The 25,782-nt window shown below is 27.2% G+C and overlaps 1 long non-coding RNA gene across 1 annotated transcript in view; it reads left to right on the plus strand.

The window, feature by feature from the left end:
* Positions 1–25,782, plus strand: part of LOC132931362 (uncharacterized) — a 312,343-nt gene that overhangs the window by 32,808 nt on the left and 253,753 nt on the right. The window lies entirely within an intron of this gene.

Here is a 25,782-nt window from a genome sequence, read left to right on the forward strand (position 1 = left end):
TAAATTATCATATAAAAACATGTATTATAGTGTATTCAAAATACCAGGTTAAATGAAACACCTGAAAGATAATAATGGTAAATTTCTTAAACCATTGTTAAAGCTTCTAAACTTTAACTTAATATTTGAGTGTTTTATAAATGTTTTATAATGATCATTTAAATATAGTAAAAATAAAATATATTTATAGCATAGGTAAATTTTAAGAATAAACAATACAAGCTAAAGGTGTTTACTATTATTTTATTCAGATATTTAACAAATCTCAATTGTTTCACAGCTATTAATTTAGAATCAATTATATTCAATAACCATTGCACGCACATTGCATAAATCCAATATTATTATCAGTATCTTCTAGTCCATTTTCAACATAGCATGTTGATTCTTTCCTTGGTGGTAGAAATGTGAATTCGTGTCTCAGCGTGCCTTGATTGATCTGATATACTGCCATCTGAAAAAATGTAGTAAGTTAATAATGTATAACGGTTGGAGAATAACTTGAGAATACAGTGTTTTACAGGCAGTTCAAAGTATGAATTTGTAATATTAGTCAATATTATCATATTAAAAACATGTTTTATAGTGTTTATGAAGTATCAGCTTAAATGACAAATATGGATGTTGGTAATGGTAAATAAGAATCATTTACTTAATATAACTGTCTAGGTTTCATGACACTAACTTGATAATTGAGATTTTTATGAGCAGCTAAAAATATGAAATTGTAATATGAGTCAAAATTATGATATATAAGCACGTTTTATAGTGTTTATTATTAAGTATGAGCCTAAATGAAATATATGGAAGTTAATAATGGTAAATAAGAACCATTTACTTAATATAATGGTTAGGGTTTTGTGACACTAACTTTTTGTAACAATACTATTAATTGAATATCAATTACATCCAATACCCATTACACGCACGTTGCACAAAACCATTAATATTAGCAGTACCTTCTATTCCATTTTCAACGGAAAATGTTTGTAACTTTCCCTAGTGATAGAAATGCTAATTCATGTCTCAGCATGCCTCCAGTGATCTGCAGTACTGCCATCTAAAACACAAATAGTCAGTTAAATATGTATAATGGTTAAAGAAATAATTATAATGCTTAGCAATAAAAGAGATAATACAAATCTACCAGAATGTTTTGTTGAGTTTTAATGTAAAACGAAATATAAGTAAAGAATACAATTGTACATTAACATAAAATTGCTGCTTTTCAATATTAAAATAATAAGAGTTTGTAATACTTGTATACTTGTATACAATAAGAATCATTGTCATCATTTAGTAGTCAAGGTTTCTAGACACTAACATGAGAATTGAGTGTTTTATAAGCAGTTAAAAATATGACTTTGTAATATTTGTTAAAATTACCATGTAAAATCATGTTTTATTGTGTTTATGAAGTATCAGCTTAAATGTAATATTTGAATGTCAGTAATTGAAAATTAGAATCATTTGCTTATAATCTAATGGTCAGAGTTTCATGACACTGACTTTTTATTACACTACAATTAATTTAATATCAATTAAATTCAATACCCATTACACGCACGTTGCACAAAACCCTTATTATTAGCAGTATCGTCTAGTACATTTTCAACGTAGGATGTTGATATTTTGCATAGTGGTAGAAATGTGAATTCATGTCTCAGCATGTATTGAGTGATCTGCTGTACTGCCATCTAAAAATAAAAAATATTCAGTTAAATATGTATAGTGGTTGGAGAATAACTTGAGAATACAGTGTTTTACAAGCAGTTCAAAGTATGACTTTGTAATATTTGTTTAAATTTTCATATCAAAATTATGATATTAAATCATTTTTTATTGTCTGTATGAAGTATCATCTTAAATGTAATAATTGAATGTCAATAATGGAAAATTAGAATCATTTGCTTATAATCTAATGGTCAGGGTTTCATGACACTGACTTTTTGTTACACTACTATTAATTTAATATCAATTAAATTCAATACCCATTACACGCACGTTGCACAAAACCATTATTATTAGCAGTATCGTCAAGTACATTTTCAACGTAGGATATTGATATTTAGCATAGAGGTAGAAATGTGAATTCATGTCTCAGCGTGTATTGAATGATCTGCTGTACTGCCATCTAAAAAAAAAATAGTAAGTTAAATATGTATAATGGTTGGAGGATAAAATGTCGCTACTAGACACCGTAAAGAGGACAACAATTTTTATATAACAACTAGTACATGGACAACACTGAATAATTTTGAAATTGAAACAATCAAAACATAAACTAACAGACAAACTTCATTTTTATTAAAAAATTCTTGAAAACAATTTACAGTTGAAACGCAAATACAAATACGAATGTAAAACTGCAAAATGATATGAAATATAGACATAATATAATATAACAGACGATAAGAAATAATAATTATGATAAGCCATAAAAGATAGTACCTACAAATATACCAGAATGTTTTCTAGAATATAAATGTACATATTATAAGTGTGACTAGAGAATACATTTGTACAACTGAAAATTTGCTCCTATTCAATATGAAAAAACGTGGGTATCGCTCCGCTGTATAGTAGAGATGGAAAGTAGGTCACTGGTCACTATAATGGATGTGTTAAATTTGAATGCAACGACGGGTAGTATTGTATACGAAAAACGATTCTGAACGGAGATGATTTGTCAGTCAATGATAATTAGTTGGATATATTATATTATTACCTATATTTAAATTGTAATATATCGTTATTTTACGCGATTTCGTAAAAAATTATATTTCATACGCACATAAAATGTTTTCTATATTGACAATGGATTTATTTTTTTACGGTTACTTGAAGGAAAACTTATGGATAACCTAGTATTGGATTTTTTAACCTTAAGTATAAATCACAAAGATTTTATGAATTTTCAACTTCAAAATTCTTTGCAAATTTTCGTGATTTTGATATATTTTTTAAACATTTGAACTTTAAATGCTTATAAACAAAAATTGTGACTAACGATTTTTGATTTATTTTTTACTACGATAAGTTTCAATTATCTATAAGTAGCTTAAAAAATGTCAAAATATATTGAAAATTTAATCGCAAATAGATAACGCTAATATAAACGTTTGTTGAAAATTTCATGTATTTACAATGATTCGTTTTTGACTTACAGCAAAATCAAAAAATCGATTTTGTCTTTTCAAAGAGGGGCTGAAGTCAAAAACGAAGCATTATTACTACTCCAAAAAGTGATGACGGACACAAAAATAATACAAACATCATTGTAAAATCAATACATTCATCACTCCGTTCAGAATCTAAAAATAATTATTTGTATTATTCGTCAAAATTAACTTATAAAATCATATTTTATAGTTTTTATGAAGTAAAAATATCAGATTAAATGAAACATGTGCAAGTTAAAAATGATAAATTAGAATCATTTTCTTAATCAAGACACTTACTTGTGTTTAACTTCAGGCATAAAATATGAACAATTCGTTTATAATATCAAAAATCTTTATTAAATGAACAACAACTACACGCAAAAGCTAAGTAAAAACAACGATCGGTTACTCTAAAACGACCGTCCGGTGAACGGCACACAACCAACTAGTTTTTCTCTGAGGCGATCGGGCATCGGCCGACGGATGTCGTCCCCACTACCGCCCTCTGTCGGTGCATACATTTAATAATTTTGAGTGTTTTATAAGCAGTTTAAAATAGGAATTTGTCAAAATTATCATATAAAAACATGTATTATAGTGTATTCAAAATACCAGGTTAAATGAAACACCTGAAAGATAATAATGGTAAATTTCTTAAACCATTGTTAAAGCTTCTAAACTTTAACTTAATATTTGAGTGTTTTATAAATGTTTTATAATGATCATTTAAATATAGTAAAAATAAAATATATTTATAGCATAGGTAAATTTTAAGAATAAACAATACAAGCTAAAGGTGTTTACTATTATTTTATTCAGATATTTAACAAATCTCAATTGTTTCACAGCTATTAATTTAGAATCAATTATATTCAATAACCATTGCACGCACATTGCATAAATCCAATATTATTATCAGTATCTTCTAGTCCATTTTCAACATAGCATGTTGATTCTTTCCTTGGTGGTAGAAATGTGAATTCGTGTCTCAGCGTGCCTTGATTGATCTGATATACTGCCATCTGAAAAAATGTAGTAAGTTAATAATGTATAACGGTTGGAGAATAACTTGAGAATACAGTGTTTTACAGGCAGTTCAAAGTATGAATTTGTAATATTAGTCAATATTATCATATTAAAAACATGTTTTATAGTGTTTATGAAGTATCAGCTTAAATGACAAATATGGATGTTGGTAATGGTAAATAAGAATCATTTACTTAATATAACTGTCTAGGTTTCATGACACTAACTTGATAATTGAGATTTTTATGAGCAGCTAAAAATATGAAATTGTAATATGAGTCAAAATTATGATATATAAGCACGTTTTATAGTGTTTATTATTAAGTATGAGCCTAAATGAAATATATGGAAGTTAATAATGGTAAATAAGAACCATTTACTTAATATAATGGTTAGGGTTTTGTGACACTAACTTTTTGTAACAATACTATTAATTGAATATCAATTACATCCAATACCCATTACACGCACGTTGCACAAAACCATTAATATTAGCAGTACCTTCTATTCCATTTTCAACGGAAAATGTTGTAACTTTCCCTAGTGATAGAAATGCTAATTCATGTCTCAGCATGCCTCCAGTGATCTGCAGTACTGCCATCTAAAACACAAATAGTCAGTTAAATATGTATAATGGTTAAAGAAATAATTATAATGCTTAGCAATAAAAGAGATAATACAAATCTACCAGAATGTTTTGTTGAGTTTTAATGTAAAACGAAATATAAGTAAAGAATACAATTGTACATTAACATAAAATTGCTGCTTTTCAATATTAAAATAATAAGAGTTTGTAATACTTGTATACTTGTATACAATAAGAATCATTGTCATCATTTAGTAGTCAAGGTTTCTAGACACTAACATGAGAATTGAGTGTTTTATAAGCAGTTAAAAATATGACTTTGTAATATTTGTTAAAATTACCATGTAAAATCATGTTTTATTGTGTTTATGAAGTATCAGCTTAAATGTAATATTTGAATGTCAGTAATTGAAAATTAGAATCATTTGCTTATAATCTAATGGTCAGAGTTTCATGACACTGACTTTTTATTACACTACAATTAATTTAATATCAATTAAATTCAATACCCATTACACGCACGTTGCACAAAACCCTTATTATTAGCAGTATCGTCTAGTACATTTTCAACGTAGGATGTTGATATTTTGCATAGTGGTAGAAATGTGAATTCATGTCTCAGCATGTATTGAGTGATCTGCTGTACTGCCATCTAAAAATAAAAAATATTCAGTTAAATATGTATAGTGGTTGGAGAATAACTTGAGAATACAGTGTTTTACAAGCAGTTCAAAGTATGACTTTGTAATATTTGTTTAAATTTTCATATCAAAATTATGATATTAAATCATTTTTTATTGTCTGTATGAAGTATCATCTTAAATGTAATAATTGAATGTCAATAATGGAAAATTAGAATCATTTGCTTATAATCTAATGGTCAGGGTTTCATGACACTGACTTTTTGTTACACTACTATTAATTTAATATCAATTAAATTCAATACCCATTACACGCACGTTGCACAAAACCATTATTATTAGCAGTATCGTCAAGTACATTTTCAACGTAGGATATTGATATTTAGCATAGAGGTAGAAATGTGAATTCATGTCTCAGCGTGTATTGAATGATCTGCTGTACTGCCATCTAAAAAAAAAATAGTAAGTTAAATATGTATAATGGTTGGAGGATAAAATGTCGCTACTAGACACCGTAAAGAGGACAACAATTTTTATATAACAACTAGTACATGGACAACACTGAATAATTTTGAAATTGAAACAATCAAAACATAAACTAACAGACAAACTTCATTTTTATTAAAAAATTCTTGAAAACAATTTACAGTTGAAACGCAAATACAAATACGAATGTAAAACTGCAAAATGATATGAAATATAGACATAATATAATATAACAGACGATAAGAAATAATAATTATGATAAGCCATAAAAGATAGTACCTACAAATATACCAGAATGTTTTCTAGAATATAAATGTACATATTATAAGTGTGACTAGAGAATACATTTGTACAACTGAAAATTTGCTCCTATTCAATATGAAAAAACGTGGGTATCGCTCCGCTGTATAGTAGAGATGGAAAGTAGGTCACTGGTCACTATAATGGATGTGTTAAATTTGAATGCAACGACGGGTAGTATTGTATACGAAAAACGATTCTGAACGGAGATGATTTGTCAGTCAATGATAATTAGTTGGATATATTATATTATTACCTATATTTAAATTGTAATATATCGTTATTTTACGCGATTTCGTAAAAAATTATATTTCATACGCACATAAAATGTTTTCTATATTGACAATGGATTTATTTTTTTACGGTTACTTGAAGGAAAACTTATGGATAACCTAGTATTGGATTTTTTAACCTTAAGTATAAATCACAAAGATTTTATGAATTTTCAACTTCAAAATTCTTTGCAAATTTTCGTGATTTTGATATATTTTTTAAACATTTGAACTTTAAATGCTTATAAACAAAAATTGTGACTAACGATTTTTGATTTATTTTTTACTACGATAAGTTTCAATTATCTATAAGTAGCTTAAAAAATGTCAAAATATATTGAAAATTTAATCGCAAATAGATAACGCTAATATAAACGTTTGTTGAAAATTTCATGTATTTACAATGATTCGTTTTTGACTTACAGCAAAATCAAAAAATCGATTTTGTCTTTTCAAAGAGGGGCTGAAGTCAAAAACGAAGCATTATTACTACTCCAAAAAGTGATGACGGACACAAAAATAATACAAACATCATTGTAAAATCAATACATTCATCACTCCGTTCAGAATCTAAAAATAATTATTTGTATTATTCGTCAAAATTAACTTATAAAATCATATTTTATAGTTTTTATGAAGTAAAAATATCAGATTAAATGAAACATGTGCAAGTTAAAAATGATAAATTAGAATCATTTTCTTAATCAAGACACTTACTTGTGTTAACTTCAGGCATAAAATATGAACAATTCGTTTATAATATCAAAAATCTTTATTAAATGAACAACAACTACACGCAAAAGCTAAGTAAAAACAACGATCGGTTACTCTAAAACGACCGTCCGGTGAACGGCACACAACCAACTAGTTTTTCTCTGAGGCGATCGGGCATCGGCCGACGGATGTCGTCCCCACTACCGCCCTCTGTCGGTGCATACATTTAATAATTTTGAGTGTTTTATAAGCAGTTTAAAATAGGAATTTGTCAAAATTATCATATAAAAACATGTATTATAGTGTATTCAAAATACCAGGTTAAATGAAACACCTGAAAGATAATAATGGTAAATTTCTTAAACCATTGTTAAAGCTTCTAAACTTTAACTTAATATTTGAGTGTTTTATAAATGTTTTATAATGATCATTTAAATATAGTAAAAATAAAATATATTTATAGCATAGGTAAATTTTAAGAATAAACAATACAAGCTAAAGGTGTTTACTATTATTTTATTCAGATATTTAACAAATCTCAATTGTTTCACAGCTATTAATTTAGAATCAATTATATTCAATAACCATTGCACGCACATTGCATAAATCCAATATTATTATCAGTATCTTCTAGTCCATTTTCAACATAGCATGTTGATTCTTTCCTTGGTGGTAGAAATGTGAATTCGTGTCTCAGCGTGCCTTGATTGATCTGATATACTGCCATCTGAAAAAATGTAGTAAGTTAATAATGTATAACGGTTGGAGAATAACTTGAGAATACAGTGTTTTACAGGCAGTTCAAAGTATGAATTTGTAATATTAGTCAATATTATCATATTAAAAACATGTTTTATAGTGTTTATGAAGTATCAGCTTAAATGACAAATATGGATGTTGGTAATGGTAAATAAGAATCATTTACTTAATATAACTGTCTAGGTTTCATGACACTAACTTGATAATTGAGATTTTTATGAGCAGCTAAAAATATGAAATTGTAATATGAGTCAAAATTATGATATATAAGCACGTTTTATAGTGTTTATTATTAAGTATGAGCCTAAATGAAATATATGGAAGTTAATAATGGTAAATAAGAACCATTTACTTAATATAATGGTTAGGGTTTTGTGACACTAACTTTTTGTAACAATACTATTAATTGAATATCAATTACATCCAATACCCATTACACGCACGTTGCACAAAACCATTAATATTAGCAGTACCTTCTATTCCATTTTCAACGGAAAATGTTGTAACTTTCCCTAGTGATAGAAATGCTAATTCATGTCTCAGCATGCCTCCAGTGATCTGCAGTACTGCCATCTAAAACACAAATAGTCAGTTAAATATGTATAATGGTTAAAGAAATAATTATAATGCTTAGCAATAAAAGAGATAATACAAATCTACCAGAATGTTTTGTTGAGTTTTAATGTAAAACGAAATATAAGTAAAGAATACAATTGTACATTAACATAAAATTGCTGCTTTTCAATATTAAAATAATAAGAGTTTGTAATACTTGTATACTTGTATACAATAAGAATCATTGTCATCATTTAGTAGTCAAGGTTTCTAGACACTAACATGAGAATTGAGTGTTTTATAAGCAGTTAAAAATATGACTTTGTAATATTTGTTAAAATTACCATGTAAAATCATGTTTTATTGTGTTTATGAAGTATCAGCTTAAATGTAATATTTGAATGTCAGTAATTGAAAATTAGAATCATTTGCTTATAATCTAATGGTCAGAGTTTCATGACACTGACTTTTTATTACACTACAATTAATTTAATATCAATTAAATTCAATACCCATTACACGCACGTTGCACAAAACCCTTATTATTAGCAGTATCGTCTAGTACATTTTCAACGTAGGATGTTGATATTTTGCATAGTGGTAGAAATGTGAATTCATGTCTCAGCATGTATTGAGTGATCTGCTGTACTGCCATCTAAAAATAAAAAATATTCAGTTAAATATGTATAGTGGTTGGAGAATAACTTGAGAATACAGTGTTTTACAAGCAGTTCAAAGTATGACTTTGTAATATTTGTTTAAATTTTCATATCAAAATTATGATATTAAATCATTTTTTATTGTCTGTATGAAGTATCATCTTAAATGTAATAATTGAATGTCAATAATGGAAAATTAGAATCATTTGCTTATAATCTAATGGTCAGGGTTTCATGACACTGACTTTTTGTTACACTACTATTAATTTAATATCAATTAAATTCAATACCCATTACACGCACGTTGCACAAAACCATTATTATTAGCAGTATCGTCAAGTACATTTTCAACGTAGGATATTGATATTTAGCATAGAGGTAGAAATGTGAATTCATGTCTCAGCGTGTATTGAATGATCTGCTGTACTGCCATCTAAAAAAAAAATAGTAAGTTAAATATGTATAATGGTTGGAGGATAAAATGTCGCTACTAGACACCGTAAAGAGGACAACAATTTTTATATAACAACTAGTACATGGACAACACTGAATAATTTTGAAATTGAAACAATCAAAACATAAACTAACAGACAAACTTCATTTTTATTAAAAAATTCTTGAAAACAATTTACAGTTGAAACGCAAATACAAATACGAATGTAAAACTGCAAAATGATATGAAATATAGACATAATATAATATAACAGACGATAAGAAATAATAATTATGATAAGCCATAAAAGATAGTACCTACAAATATACCAGAATGTTTTCTAGAATATAAATGTACATATTATAAGTGTGACTAGAGAATACATTTGTACAACTGAAAATTTGCTCCTATTCAATATGAAAAAACGTGGGTATCGCTCCGCTGTATAGTAGAGATGGAAAGTAGGTCACTGGTCACTATAATGGATGTGTTAAATTTGAATGCAACGACGGGTAGTATTGTATACGAAAAACGATTCTGAACGGAGATGATTTGTCAGTCAATGATAATTAGTTGGATATATTATATTATTACCTATATTTAAATTGTAATATATCGTTATTTTACGCGATTTCGTAAAAAATTATATTTCATACGCACATAAAATGTTTTCTATATTGACAATGGATTTATTTTTTTACGGTTACTTGAAGGAAAACTTATGGATAACCTAGTATTGGATTTTTTAACCTTAAGTATAAATCACAAAGATTTTATGAATTTTCAACTTCAAAATTCTTTGCAAATTTTCGTGATTTTGATATATTTTTTAAACATTTGAACTTTAAATGCTTATAAACAAAAATTGTGACTAACGATTTTTGATTTATTTTTTACTACGATAAGTTTCAATTATCTATAAGTAGCTTAAAAAATGTCAAAATATATTGAAAATTTAATCGCAAATAGATAACGCTAATATAAACGTTTGTTGAAAATTTCATGTATTTACAATGATTCGTTTTTGACTTACAGCAAAATCAAAAAATCGATTTTGTCTTTTCAAAGAGGGGCTGAAGTCAAAAACGAAGCATTATTACTACTCCAAAAAGTGATGACGGACACAAAAATAATACAAACATCATTGTAAAATCAATACATTCATCACTCCGTTCAGAATCTAAAAATAATTATTTGTATTATTCGTCAAAATTAACTTATAAAATCATATTTTATAGTTTTTATGAAGTAAAAATATCAGATTAAATGAAACATGTGCAAGTTAAAAATGATAAATTAGAATCATTTTCTTAATCAAGACACTTACTTGTGTTAACTTCAGGCATAAAATATGAACAATTCGTTTATAATATCAAAAATCTTTATTAAATGAACAACAACTACACGCAAAAGCTAAGTAAAAACAACGATCGGTTACTCTAAAACGACCGTCCGGTGAACGGCACACAACCAACTAGTTTTTCTCTGAGGCGATCGGGCATCGGCCGACGGATGTCGTCCCCACTACCGCCCTCTGTCGGTGCATACATTTAATAATTTTGAGTGTTTTATAAGCAGTTTAAAATAGGAATTTGTCAAAATTATCATATAAAAACATGTATTATAGTGTATTCAAAATACCAGGTTAAATGAAACACCTGAAAGATAATAATGGTAAATTTCTTAAACCATTGTTAAAGCTTCTAAACTTTAACTTAATATTTGAGTGTTTTATAAATGTTTTATAATGATCATTTAAATATAGTAAAAATAAAATATATTTATAGCATAGGTAAATTTTAAGAATAAACAATACAAGCTAAAGGTGTTTACTATTATTTTATTCAGATATTTAACAAATCTCAATTGTTTCACAGCTATTAATTTAGAATCAATTATATTCAATAACCATTGCACGCACATTGCATAAATCCAATATTATTATCAGTATCTTCTAGTCCATTTTCAACATAGCATGTTGATTCTTTCCTTGGTGGTAGAAATGTGAATTCGTGTCTCAGCGTGCCTTGATTGATCTGATATACTGCCATCTGAAAAAATGTAGTAAGTTAATAATGTATAACGGTTGGAGAATAACTTGAGAATACAGTGTTTTACAGGCAGTTCAAAGTATGAATTTGTAATATTAGTCAATATTATCATATTAAAAACATGTTTTATAGTGTTTATGAAGTATCAGCTTAAATGACAAATATGGATGTTGGTAATGGTAAATAAGAATCATTTACTTAATATAACTGTCTAGGTTTCATGACACTAACTTGATAATTGAGATTTTTATGAGCAGCTAAAAATATGAAATTGTAATATGAGTCAAAATTATGATATATAAGCACGTTTTATAGTGTTTATTATTAAGTATGAGCCTAAATGAAATATATGGAAGTTAATAATGGTAAATAAGAACCATTTACTTAATATAATGGTTAGGGTTTTGTGACACTAACTTTTTGTAACAATACTATTAATTGAATATCAATTACATCCAATACCCATTACACGCACGTTGCACAAAACCATTAATATTAGCAGTACCTTCTATTCCATTTTCAACGGAAAATGTTGTAACTTTCCCTAGTGATAGAAATGCTAATTCATGTCTCAGCATGCCTCCAGTGATCTGCAGTACTGCCATCTAAAACACAAATAGTCAGTTAAATATGTATAATGGTTAAAGAAATAATTATAATGCTTAGCAATAAAAGAGATAATACAAATCTACCAGAATGTTTTGTTGAGTTTTAATGTAAAACGAAATATAAGTAAAGAATACAATTGTACATTAACATAAAATTGCTGCTTTTCAATATTAAAATAATAAGAGTTTGTAATACTTGTATACTTGTATACAATAAGAATCATTGTCATCATTTAGTAGTCAAGGTTTCTAGACACTAACATGAGAATTGAGTGTTTTATAAGCAGTTAAAAATATGACTTTGTAATATTTGTTAAAATTACCATGTAAAATCATGTTTTATTGTGTTTATGAAGTATCAGCTTAAATGTAATATTTGAATGTCAGTAATTGAAAATTAGAATCATTTGCTTATAATCTAATGGTCAGAGTTTCATGACACTGACTTTTTATTACACTACAATTAATTTAATATCAATTAAATTCAATACCCATTACACGCACGTTGCACAAAACCCTTATTATTAGCAGTATCGTCTAGTACATTTTCAACGTAGGATGTTGATATTTTGCATAGTGGTAGAAATGTGAATTCATGTCTCAGCATGTATTGAGTGATCTGCTGTACTGCCATCTAAAAATAAAAAATATTCAGTTAAATATGTATAGTGGTTGGAGAATAACTTGAGAATACAGTGTTTTACAAGCAGTTCAAAGTATGACTTTGTAATATTTGTTTAAATTTTCATATCAAAATTATGATATTAAATCATTTTTTATTGTCTGTATGAAGTATCATCTTAAATGTAATAATTGAATGTCAATAATGGAAAATTAGAATCATTTGCTTATAATCTAATGGTCAGGGTTTCATGACACTGACTTTTTGTTACACTACTATTAATTTAATATCAATTAAATTCAATACCCATTACACGCACGTTGCACAAAACCATTATTATTAGCAGTATCGTCAAGTACATTTTCAACGTAGGATATTGATATTTAGCATAGAGGTAGAAATGTGAATTCATGTCTCAGCGTGTATTGAATGATCTGCTGTACTGCCATCTAAAAAAAAAATAGTAAGTTAAATATGTATAATGGTTGGAGGATAAAATGTCGCTACTAGACACCGTAAAGAGGACAACAATTTTTATATAACAACTAGTACATGGACAACACTGAATAATTTTGAAATTGAAACAATCAAAACATAAACTAACAGACAAACTTCATTTTTATTAAAAAATTCTTGAAAACAATTTACAGTTGAAACGCAAATACAAATACGAATGTAAAACTGCAAAATGATATGAAATATAGACATAATATAATATAACAGACGATAAGAAATAATAATTATGATAAGCCATAAAAGATAGTACCTACAAATATACCAGAATGTTTTCTAGAATATAAATGTACATATTATAAGTGTGACTAGAGAATACATTTGTACAACTGAAAATTTGCTCCTATTCAATATGAAAAAACGTGGGTATCGCTCCGCTGTATAGTAGAGATGGAAAGTAGGTCACTGGTCACTATAATGGATGTGTTAAATTTGAATGCAACGACGGGTAGTATTGTATACGAAAAACGATTCTGAACGGAGATGATTTGTCAGTCAATGATAATTAGTTGGATATATTATATTATTACCTATATTTAAATTGTAATATATCGTTATTTTACGCGATTTCGTAAAAAATTATATTTCATACGCACATAAAATGTTTTCTATATTGACAATGGATTTATTTTTTTACGGTTACTTGAAGGAAAACTTATGGATAACCTAGTATTGGATTTTTTAACCTTAAGTATAAATCACAAAGATTTTATGAATTTTCAACTTCAAAATTCTTTGCAAATTTTCGTGATTTTGATATATTTTTTAAACATTTGAACTTTAAATGCTTATAAACAAAAATTGTGACTAACGATTTTTGATTTATTTTTTACTACGATAAGTTTCAATTATCTATAAGTAGCTTAAAAAATGTCAAAATATATTGAAAATTTAATCGCAAATAGATAACGCTAATATAAACGTTTGTTGAAAATTTCATGTATTTACAATGATTCGTTTTTGACTTACAGCAAAATCAAAAAATCGATTTTGTCTTTTCAAAGAGGGGCTGAAGTCAAAAACGAAGCATTATTACTACTCTAAAAAGTGATGACGGACACAAAAATAATACAAACATCATTGTAAAATCAATACATTCATCACTCCGTTCAGAATCTAAAAATAATTATTTGTATTATTCGTCAAAATTAACTTATAAAATCATATTTTATAGTTTTTATGAAGTAAAAATATCAGATTAAATGAAACATGTGCAAGTTAAAAATGATAAATTAGAATCATTTTCTTAATCAAGACACTTACTTGTGTTAACTTCAGGCATAAAATATGAACAATTCGTTTATAATATCAAAAATCTTTATTAAATGAACAACAACTACACGCAAAAGCTAAGTAAAAACAACGATCGGTTACTCTAAAACGACCGTCCGGTGAACGGCACACAACCAACTAGTTTTTCTCTGAGGCGATCGGGCATCGGCCGACGGATGTCGTCCCCACTACCGCCCTCTGTCGGTGCATACATTTAATAATTTTGAGTGTTTTATAAGCAGTTTAAAATAGGAATTTGTCAAAATTATCATATAAAAACATGTATTATAGTGTATTCAAAATACCAGGTTAAATGAAACACCTGAAAGATAATAATGGTAAATTTCTTAAACCATTGTTAAAGCTTCTAAACTTTAACTTAATATTTGAGTGTTTTATAAATGTTTTATAATGATCATTTAAATATAGTAAAAATAAAATATATTTATAGCATAGGTAAATTTTAAGAATAAACAATACAAGCTAAAGGTGTTTACTATTATTTTATTCAGATATTTAACAAATCTCAATTGTTTCACAGCTATTAATTTAGAATCAATTATATTCAATAACCATTGCACGCACATTGCATAAATCCAATATTATTATCAGTATCTTCTAGTCCATTTTCAACATAGCATGTTGATTCTTTCCTTGGTGGTAGAAATGTGAATTCGTGTCTCAGCGTGCCTTGATTGATCTGATATACTGCCATCTGAAAAAATGTAGTAAGTTAATAATGTATAACGGTTGGAGAATAACTTGAGAATACAGTGTTTTACAGGCAGTTCAAAGTATGAATTTGTAATATTAGTCAATATTATCATATTAAAAACATGTTTTATAGTGTTTATGAAGTATCAGCTTAAATGACAAATATGGATGTTGGTAATGGTAAATAAGAATCATTTACTTAATATAACTGTCTAGGTTTCATGACACTAACTTGATAATTGAGATTTTTATGAGCAGCTAAAAATATGAAATTGTAATATGAGTCAAAATTATGATATATAAGCACGTTTTATAGTGTTTATTATTAAGTATGAGCCTAAATGAAATATATGGAAGTTAATAATGGTAAATAAGAACCATTTACTTAATATAATGGTTAGGGTTTTGTGACACTAACTTTTTGTAACAATACTATTAATTGAATATCAATTACATCCAATACCCATTACACGCACGTTGCACAAAACCATTAATATTAGCAGTACCTTCTATTCCATTTTCAACGGAAAATGTTGTAACTTTCCCTAGTGATAGAAATGCTAATTCATGTCTCAGCATGCCTCCAGTGATCTGCAGTACTGCCATCTAAAACACAAATAGTCAGTTAAATATGTATAATGGTTAAAGAAATAATTATAATGCTTAGCAATAAAAGAGATAATACAAATCTACCAGAATGTTTTGTTGAGTTTTAATGTAAAACGAAATATAAGTAAAGAATACAATTGTACATTAACATAAAATTGCTGCTTTTCAATATTAAAATAATAAGAGTTTGTAATACTTGTATACTTGTATACAATAAGAATCATTGTCATCATTTAGTAGTCAAGGTTTCTAGACACTAACATGAGAATTGAGTGTTTTATAAGCAGTTAAAAATATGACTTTGTAATATTTGTTAAAATTACCATGTAAAATCATGTTTTATTGTGTTTATGAAGTATCAGCTTAAATGTAATATTTGAATGTCAGTAATTGAAAATTAGAATCATTTGCTTATAATCTAATGGTCAGAGTTTCATGACACTGACTTTTTATTACACTACAATTAATTTAATATCAATTAAATTCAATACCCATTACACGCACGTTGCACAAAACCCTTATTATTAGCAGTATCGTCTAGTACATTTTCAACGTAGGATGTTGATATTTTGCATAGTGGTAGAAATGTGAATTCATGTCTCAGCATGTATTGAGTGATCTGCTGTACTGCCATCTAAAAATAAAAAATATTCAGTTAAATATGTATAGTGGTTGGAGAATAACTTGAGAATACAGTGTTTTACAAGCAGTTCAAAGTATGACTTTGTAATATTTGTTTAAATTTTCATATCAAAATTATGATATTAAATCATTTTTTATTGTCTGTATGAAGTATCATCTTAAATGTAATAATTGAATGTCAATAATGGAAAATTAGAATCATTTGCTTATAATCTAATGGTCAGGGTTTCATGACACTGACTTTTTGTTACACTACTATTAATTTAATATCAATTAAATTCAATACCCATTACACGCACGTTGCACAAAACCATTATTATTAGCAGTATCGTCAAGTACATTTTCAACGTAGGATATTGATATTTAGCATAGAGGTAGAAATGTGAATTCATGTCTCAGCGTGTATTGAATGATCTGCTGTACTGCCATCTAAAAAAAAAATAGTAAGTTAAATATGTATAATGGTTGGAGGATAAAATGTCGCTACTAGACACCGTAAAGAGGACAACAATTTTTATATAACAACTAGTACATGGACAACACTGAATAATTTTGAAATTGAAACAATCAAAACATAAACTAACAGACAAACTTCATTTTTATTAAAAAATTCTTGAAAACAATTTACAGTTGAAACGCAAATACAAATACGAATGTAAAACTGCAAAATGATATGAAATATAGACATAATATAATATAACAGACGATAAGAAATAATAATTATGATAAGCCATAAAAGATAGTACCTACAAATATACCAGAATGTTTTCTAGAATATAAATGTACATATTATAAGTGTGACTAGAGAATACATTTGTACAACTGAAAATTTGCTCCTATTCAATATGAAAAAACGTGGGTATCGCTCCGCTGTATAGTAGAGATGGAAAGTAGGTCACTGGTCACTATAATGGATGTGTTAAATTTGAATGCAACGACGGGTAGTATTGTATACGAAAAACGATTCTGAACGGAGATGATTTGTCAGTCAATGATAATTAGTTGGATATATTATATTATTACCTATATTTAAATTGTAATATATCGTTATTTTACGCGATTTCGTAAAAAATTATATTTCATACGCACATAAAATGTTTTCTATATTGACAATGGATTTATTTTTTTACGGTTACTTGAAGGAAAACTTATGGATAACCTAGTATTGGATTTTTTAACCTTAAGTATAAATCACAAAGATTTTATGAATTTTCAACTTCAAAATTCTTTGCAAATTTTCGTGATTTTGATATATTTTTTAAACATTTGAACTTTAAATGCTTATAAACAAAAATTGTGACTAACGATTTTTGATTTATTTTTTACTACGATAAGTTTCAATTATCTATAAGTAGCTTAAAAAATGTCAAAATATATTGAAAATTTAATCGCAAATAGATAACGCTAATATAAACGTTTGTTGAAAATTTCATGTATTTACAATGATTCGTTTTTGACTTACAGCAAAATCAAAAAATCGATTTTGTCTTTTCAAAGAGGGGCTGAAGTCAAAAACGAAGCATTATTACTACTCCAAAAAGTGATGACGGACACAAAAATAATACAAACATCATTGTAAAATCAATACATTCATCACTCCGTTCAGAATCTAAAAATAATTATTTGTATTATTCGTCAAAATTAACTTATAAAATCATATTTTATAGTTTTTATGAAGTAAAAATATCAGATTAAATGAAACATGTGCAAGTTAAAAATGATAAATTAGAATCATTTTCTTAATCAAGACACTTACTTGTGTTAACTTCAGGCATAAAATATGAACAATTCGTTTATAATATCAAAAATCTTTATTAAATGAACAACAACTACACGCAAAAGCTAAGTAAAAACAACGATCGGTTACTCTAAAACGACCGTCCGGTGAACGGCACACAACCAACTAGTTTTTCTCTGAGGCGATCGGGCATCGGCCGACGGATGTCGTCCCCACTACCGCCCTCTGTCGGTGCATACATTTAATAATTTTGAGTGTTTTATAAGCAGTTTAAAATAGGAATTTGTCAAAATTATCATATAAAAACATGTATTATAGTGTATTCAAAATACCAGGTTAAATGAAACACCTGAAAGATAATAATGGTAAATTTCTTAAACCATTGTTAAAGCTTCTAAACTTTAACTTAATATTTGAGTGTTTTATAAATGTTTTATAATGATCATTTAAATATAGTAAAAATAAAATATATTTATAGCATAGGTAAATTTTAAGAATAAACAATACAAGCTAAAGGTGTTTACTATTATTTTATTCAGATATTTAACAAATCTCAATTGTTTCACAGCTATTAATTTAGAATCAATTATATTCAATAACCATTGCACGCACATTGCATAAATCCAATATTATTATCAGTATCTTCTAGTCCATTTTCAACATAGCATGTTGATTCTTTCCTTGGTGGTAGAAATGTGAATTCGTGTCTCAGCGTGCCTTGATTGATCTGATATACTGCCATCTGAAAAAATGTAGTAAGTTAATAATGTATAACGGTTGGAGAATAACTTGAGAATACAGTGTTTTACAGGCAGTTCAAAGTATGAATTTGTAATATTAGTCAATATTATCATATTAAAAACATGTTTTATAGTGTTTATGAAGTATCAGCTTAAATGACAAATATGGATGTTGGTAATGGTAAATAAGAATCATTTACTTAATATAACTGTCTAGGTTTCATGACACTAACTTGATAATTGAGATTTTTATGAGCAGCTAAAAATATGAAATTGTAATATGAGTCAAAATTATGATATATAAGCACGTTTTATAGTGTTTATTATTAAGTATGAGCCTAAATGAAATATATGGAAGTTAATAATGGTAAATAAGAACCATTTACTTAATATAATGGTTAGGGTTTTGTGACACTAACTTTTTGTAACAATACTATTAATTGAATATCAATTACATCCAATACCCATTACACGCACGTTGCACAAAACCATTAATATTAGCAGTACCTTCTATTCCATTTTCAACGGAAAATGTTGTAACTTTCCCTAGTGATAGAAATGCTAATTCATGTCTCAGCATGCCTCCAGTGATCTGCAGTACTGCCATCTAAAACACAAATAGTCAGTTAAATATGTATAATGGTTAAAGAAATAATTATAATGCTTAGCAATAAAAGAGATAATACAAATCTACCAGAATGTTTTGTTGAGTTTTAATGTAAAACGAAATATAAGTAAAGAATACAATTGTACATTAACATAAAATTGCTGCTTTTCAATATTAAAATAATAAGAGTTTGTAATACTTGTATACTTGTATACAATAAGAATCATTGTCATCATTTAGTAGTCAAGGTTTCTAGACACTAACATGAGAATTGAGTGTTTTATAAGCAGTTAAAAATATGACTTTGTAATATTTGTTAAAATTACCATGTAAAATCATGTTTTATTGTGTTTATGAAGTATCAGCTTAAATGTAATATTTGAATGTCAGTAATTGAAAATTAGAATCATTTGCTTATAATCTAATGGTCAGAGTTTCATGACACTGACTTTTTATTACACTACAATTAATTTAATATCAATTAAATTCAATACCCATTACACGCACGTTGCACAAAACCCTTATTATTAGCAGTATCGTCTAGTACATTTTCAACGTAGGATGTTGATATTTTGCATAGTGGTAGAAATGTGAATTCATGTCTCAGCATGTATTGAGTGATCTGCTGTACTGCCATCTAAAAATAAAAAATATTCAGTTAAATATGTATAGTGGTTGGAGAATAACTTGAGAATACAGTGTTTTACAAGCAGTTCAAAGTATGACTTTGTAATATTTGTTTAAATTTTCATATCAAAATTATGATATTAAATCATTTTTTATTGTCTGTATGAAGTATCATCTTAAATGTAATAATTGAATGTCAATAATGGAAAATTAGAATCATTTGCTTATAATCTAATGGTCAGGGTTTCATGACACTGACTTTTTGTTACACTACTATTAATTTAATATCAATTAAATTCAATACCCATTACACGCACGTTGCACAAAACCATTATTATTAGCAGTATCGTCAAGTACATTTTCAACGTAGGATATTGATATTTAGCATAGAGGTAGAAATGTGAATTCATGTCTCAGCGTGTATTGAATGATCTGCTGTACTGCCATCTAAAAAAAAAATAGTAAGTTAAATATGTATAATGGTTGGAGGATAAAATGTCGCTACTAGACACCGTAAAGAGGACAACAATTTTTATATAACAACTAGTACATGGACAACACTGAATAATTTTGAAATTGAAACAATCAAAACATAAACTAACAGACAAACTTCATTTTTATTAAAAAATTCTTGAAAACAATTTACAGTTGAAACGCAAATACAAATACGAATGTAAAACTGCAAAATGATATGAAATATAGACATAATATAATATAACAGACGATAAGAAATAATAATTATGATAAGCCATAAAAGATAGTACCTACAAATATACCAGAATGTTTTCTAGAATATAAATGTACATATTATAAGTGTGACTAGAGAATACATTTGTACAACTGAAAATTTGCTCCTATTCAATATGAAAAAACGTGGGTATCGCTCCGCTGTATAGTAGAGATGGAAAGTAGGTCACTGGTCACTATAATGGATGTGTTAAATTTGAATGCAACGACGGGTAGTATTGTATACGAAAAACGATTCTGAACGGAGATGATTTGTCAGTCAATGATAATTAGTTGGATATATTATATTATTACCTATATTTAAATTGTAATATATCGTTATTTTACGCGATTTCGTAAAAAATTATATTTCATACGCACATAAAATGTTTTCTATATTGACAATGGATTTATTTTTTTACGGTTACTTGAAGGAAAACTTATGGATAACCTAGTATTGGATTTTTTAACCTTAAGTATAAATCACAAAGATTTTATGAATTTTCAACTTCAAAATTCTTTGCAAATTTTCGTGATTTTGATATATTTTTTAAACATTTGAACTTTAAATGCTTATAAACAAAAATTGTGACTAACGATTTTTGATTTATTTTTTACTACGATAAGTTTCAATTATCTATAAGTAGCTTAAAAAATGTCAAAATATATTGAAAATTTAATCGCAAATAGATAACGCTAATATAAACGTTTGTTGAAAATTTCATGTATTTACAATGATTCGTTTTTGACTTACAGCAAAATCAAAAAATCGATTTTGTCTTTTCAAAGAGGGGCTGAAGTCAAAAACGAAGCATTATTACTACTCCAAAAAGTGATGACGGACACAAAAATAATACAAACATCATTGTAAAATCAATACATTCATCACTCCGTTCAGAATCTAAAAATAATTATTTGTATTATTCGTCAAAATTAACTTATAAAATCATATTTTATAGTTTTTATGAAGTAAAAATATCAGATTAAATGAAACATGTGCAAGTTAAAAATGATAAATTAGAATCATTTTCTTAATCAAGACACTTACTTGTGTTAACTTCAGGCATAAAATATGAACAATTCGTTTATAATATCAAAAATCTTTATTAAATGAACAACAACTACACGCAAAAGCTAAGTAAAAACAACGATCGGTTACTCTAAAACGACCGTCCGGTGAACGGCACACAACCAACTAGTTTTTCTCTGAGGCGATCGGGCATCGGCCGACGGATGTCGTCCCCACTACCGCCCTCTGTCGGTGCATACATTTAATAATTTTGAGTGTTTTATAAGCAGTTTAAAATAGGAATTTGTCAAAATTATCATATAAAAACATGTATTATAGTGTATTCAAAATACCAGGTTAAATGAAACACCTGAAAGATAATAATGGTAAATTTCTTAAACCATTGTTAAAGCTTCTAAACTTTAACTTAATATTTGAGTGTTTTATAAATGTTTTATAATGATCATTTAAATATAGTAAAAATAAAATATATTTATAGCATAGGTAAATTTTAAGAATAAACAATACAAGCTAAAGGTGTTTACTATTATTTTATTCAGATATTTAACAAATCTCAATTGTTTCACAGCTATTAATTTAGAATCAATTATATTCAATAACCATTGCACGCACATTGCATAAATCCAATATTATTATCAGTATCTTCTAGTCCATTTTCAACATAGCATGTTGATTCTTTCCTTGGTGGTAGAAATGTGAATTCGTGTCTCAGCGTGCCTTGATTGATCTGATATACTGCCATCTGAAAAAATGTAGTAAGTTAATAATGTATAACGGTTGGAGAATAACTTGAGAATACAGTGTTTTACAGGCAGTTCAAAGTATGAATTTGTAATATTAGTCAATATTATCATATTAAAAACATGTTTTATAGTGTTTATGAAGTATCAGCTTAAATGACAAATATGGATGTTGGTAATGGTAAATAAGAATCATTTACTTAATATAACTGTCTAGGTTTCATGACACTAACTTGATAATTGAGATTTTTATGAGCAGCTAAAAATATGAAATTGTAATATGAGTCAAAATTATGATATATAAGCACGTTTTATAGTGTTTATTATTAAGTATGAGCCTAAATGAAATATATGGAAGTTAATAATGGTAAATAAGAACCATTTACTTAATATAATGGTTAGGGTTTTGTGACACTAACTTTTTGTAACAATACTATTAATTGAATATCAATTACATCCAATACCCATTACACGCACGTTGCACAAAACCATTAATATTAGCAGTACCTTCTATTCCATTTTCAACGGAAAATGTTGTAACTTTCCCTAGTGATAGAAATGCTAATTCATGTCTCAGCATGCCTCCAGTGATCTGCAGTACTGCCATCTAAAACACAAATAGTCAGTTAAATATGTATAATGGTTAAAGAAATAATTATAATGCTTAGCAATAAAAGAGATAATACAAATCTACCAGAATGTTTTGTTGAGTTTTAATGTAAAACGAAATATAAGTAAAGAATACAATTGTACATTAACATAAAATTGCTGCTTTTCAATATTAAAATAATAAGAGTTTGTAATACTTGTATACTTGTATACAATAAGAATCATTGTCATCATTTAGTAGTCAAGGTTTCTAGACACTAACATGAGAATTGAGTGTTTTATAAGCAGTTAAAAATATGACTTTGTAATATTTGTTAAAATTACCATGTAAAATCATGTTTTATTGTGTTTATGAAGTATCAGCTTAAATGTAATATTTGAATGTCAGTAATTGAAAATTAGAATCATTTGCTTATAATCTAATGGTCAGAGTTTCATGACACTGACTTTTTATTACACTACAATTAATTTAATATCAATTAAATTCAATACCCATTACACGCACGTTGCACAAAACCCTTATTATTAGCAGTATCGTCTAGTACATTTTCAACGTAGGATGTTGATATTTTGCATAGTGGTAGAAATGTGAATTCATGTCTCAGCATGTATTGAGTGATCTGCTGTACTGCCATCTAAAAATAAAAAATATTCAGTTAAATATGTATAGTGGTTGGAGAATAACTTGAGAATACAGTGTTTTACAAGCAGTTCAAAGTATGACTTTGTAATATTTGTTTAAATTTTCATATCAAAATTATGATATTAAATCATTTTTTATTGTCTGTATGAAGTATCATCTTAAATGTAATAATTGAATGTCAATAATGGAAAATTAGAATCATTTGCTTATAATCTAATGGTCAGGGTTTCATGACACTGACTTTTTGTTACACTACTATTAATTTAATATCAATTAAATTCAATACTCATTACACGCACGTTGCACAAAACCATTATTATTAGCAGTATCGTCAAGTACATTTTCAACGTAGGATATTGATATTTAGCATAGAGGTAGAAATGTGAATTCATGTCTCAGCGTGTATTGAATGATCTGCTGTACTGCCATCTAAAAAAAAAAATAGTAAGTTAAATATGTATAATGGTTGGAGGATAAAATGTCGCTACTAGACACCGTAAAGAGGACAACAATTTTTATATAACAACTAGTACATGGACAACACTGAATAATTTTGAAATTGAAACAATCAAAACATAAACTAACAGACAAACTTCATTTTTATTAAAAAATTCTTGAAAACAATTTACAGTTGAAACGCAAATACAAATACGAATGTAAAACTGCAAAATGATATGAAATATAGACATAATATAATATAACAGACGATAAGAAATAATAATTATGATAAGCCATAAAAGATAGTACCTACAAATATACCAGAATGTTTTCTAGAATATAAATGTACATATTATAAGTGTGACTAGAGAATACATTTGTACAACTGAAAATTTGCTCCTATTCAATATGAAAAAACGTGGGTATCGCTCCGCTGTATAGTAGAGATGGAAAGTAGGTCACTGGTCACTATAATGGATGTGTTAAATTTGAATGCAACGACGGGTAGTATTGTATACGAAAAACGATTCTGAACGGAGATGATTTGTCAGTCAATGATAATTAGTTGGATATATTATATTATTACCTATATTTAAATTGTAATATATCGTTATTTTACGCGATTTCGTAAAAAATTATATTTCATACGCACATAAAATGTTTTCTATATTGACAATGGATTTATTTTTTTACGGTTACTTGAAGGAAAACTTATGGATAACCTAGTATTGGATTTTTTAACCTTAAGTATAAATCACAAAGATTTTATGAATTTTCAACTTCAAAATTCTTTGCAAATTTTCGTGATTTTGATATATTTTTTAAACATTTGAACTTTAAATGCTTATAAACAAAAATTGTGACTAACGATTTTTGATTTATTTTTTACTACGATAAGTTTCAATTATCTATAAGTAGCTTAAAAAATGTCAAAATATATTGAAAATTTAATCGCAAATAGATAACGCTAATATAAACGTTTGTTGAAAATTTCATGTATTTACAATGATTCGTTTTTGACTTACAGCAAAATCAAAAAATCGATTTTGTCTTTTCAAAGAGGGGCTGAAGTCAAAAACGAAGCATTATTACTACTCCAAAAAGTGATGACGGACACAAAAATAATACAAACATCATTGTAAAATCAATACATTCATCACTCCGTTCAGAATCTAAAAATAATTATTTGTATTATTCGTCAAAATTAACTTATAAAAATCATATTTTATAGTTTTTATGAAGTAAAAATATCAGATTA

Source organism: Rhopalosiphum padi, unplaced genomic scaffold, assembly GCF_020882245.1.
Source record: "Rhopalosiphum padi isolate XX-2018 unplaced genomic scaffold, ASM2088224v1 scaffold1, whole genome shotgun sequence".
Lineage (NCBI taxonomy): Eukaryota > Metazoa > Arthropoda > Insecta > Hemiptera > Aphididae > Rhopalosiphum > Rhopalosiphum padi.